Source organism: Silene latifolia, chromosome 7 (assembly GCF_048544455.1).
Source record: "Silene latifolia isolate original U9 population chromosome 7, ASM4854445v1, whole genome shotgun sequence".
NCBI lineage: Eukaryota > Viridiplantae > Streptophyta > Magnoliopsida > Caryophyllales > Caryophyllaceae > Silene > Silene latifolia.
Genome location: NC_133532.1, coordinates 95,214,767 through 95,216,151, shown reverse-complemented (window position 1 = coordinate 95,216,151; position 1,385 = coordinate 95,214,767). Strand labels below are relative to the sequence as shown.

Genomic DNA, 1,385 nt, shown 5'->3' with positions numbered 1-1,385 from the left:
TACTTGGCTCGTGTAAAGGAAGGCTTTATTATACCCGATGAAAGCTCGTGTAAAGGAAGGCCGTTAGCAGAAGAAATCGTGCTAACATTTCATGCAAGAAGGGGAAATGGTATGGTTCTCGAGGCGGTTACAGAAAGATAGAAGAGAACCTCGTAAGTAGCATGCATTATTCCCCTGTGAGACTATATTTTTTTAATCACACTTGGACTTGCATTGATACACATTTACGTGTATAAATGTTACCATGTTAATGTGTAGGTGGCAAAGGGAGTGAAAGAGGTGGATCGGCATGTAACTTATAAAGAAGGGCACACGCCTAAAGGATCCCGGTCGTCGCGTGACAAATATGATGACAAATAATATGATGGTAACATTTATTCTATTATTTTCATTTAAGTTCAATTCACATGTTATTGTTGGGATAAAAATTGTTGACACATTACATTCTTGGCAAGCAGCTTCAGTTAATGGCATCCGTACTACTAAAGTGAATCTTTGGAGGTAAGCTTTCCGAAGAAGAAGTGAAGATGATGGAGGATGTCATTTCTAAAGGGTGTAATAATAAGGTACAACAGATTGGTCAAGAGGCCGCTACTACCTTGGCAATACATAAGAAGGAAGTATCGGTCAACGAGCTTCAGAAAGATCAGGTACCTAATAATGCTTCTGAAGTTGTAACAACTAAAGCCGATCAGGTACCTAATACTTCTTTATTTTTCTTTTCTTTTTTTTTGGGTAAGATCAGGGGGTGTGTTTACTGCCAGCTCTAATCCTATAACTTCTAACATGGAGCCATTGGTTAATTTTATTAGGTAAATAATGGGTCTGAAAAGGAGATGCAACTTGAGAAGACGGCTGATGGAAAACAGCATACATCCCCTTCAAGTCAGTTCCCTGTTTTCAGTAAGGTATGCATGAAGTGTTTAATTAGTTAAATTTATATGAATGCTGAAGTTTGTGCAAAAATCGGCCTGAGACAGAAAGCGTTTTTGCAAAATCTTTTGAATTCAAGCGTTTTTGCAAAGATATAATAATGTATGTGTATATTCTTCAGGCCGTAAACAAGAGGCCAGTTATTCTTGCTGACCCTAATAGAACCGAAAAGCCACATGTGCGTGTTGGCCGGGGTCTCGTAGAAATGCACACCAAATGCAGCAAGCGGAAAGCGTAGTTCATGGCGAAAAACTTTTGCCGAATCATACCAAAGTAGAGATAACTACAGTCTTACCAGGCCATGAAAACTTGCAACCGCTCTGTCCCGATTCGTGACGACATTACCATTCGGGAGATGCGCTTGGAAGTTTCATCCAATGGCCTGAAACTCACATCTACTTGGCGAAGATATCTCCGCCTCAGCAGCGGAAAGCAGTTGGGGTTAGAAGAAA

At 40.2% G+C, this 1,385-nt stretch overlaps 1 long non-coding RNA gene across 1 annotated transcript; it reads left to right on the top strand.

Annotated features, from left to right (window-relative positions):
- The first annotated feature begins 638 nt into the window (after nt 1–638).
- LOC141591181 (uncharacterized) lies at nt 639–1,143 on the top strand. Its single transcript, XR_012520715.1, has 3 exons — nt 639–695; nt 813–908; nt 1,055–1,143. It is a non-coding gene; the product is annotated as an uncharacterized LOC141591181 (long non-coding RNA).
- Nucleotides 1,144–1,385: the final 242 nt, after the last annotated feature.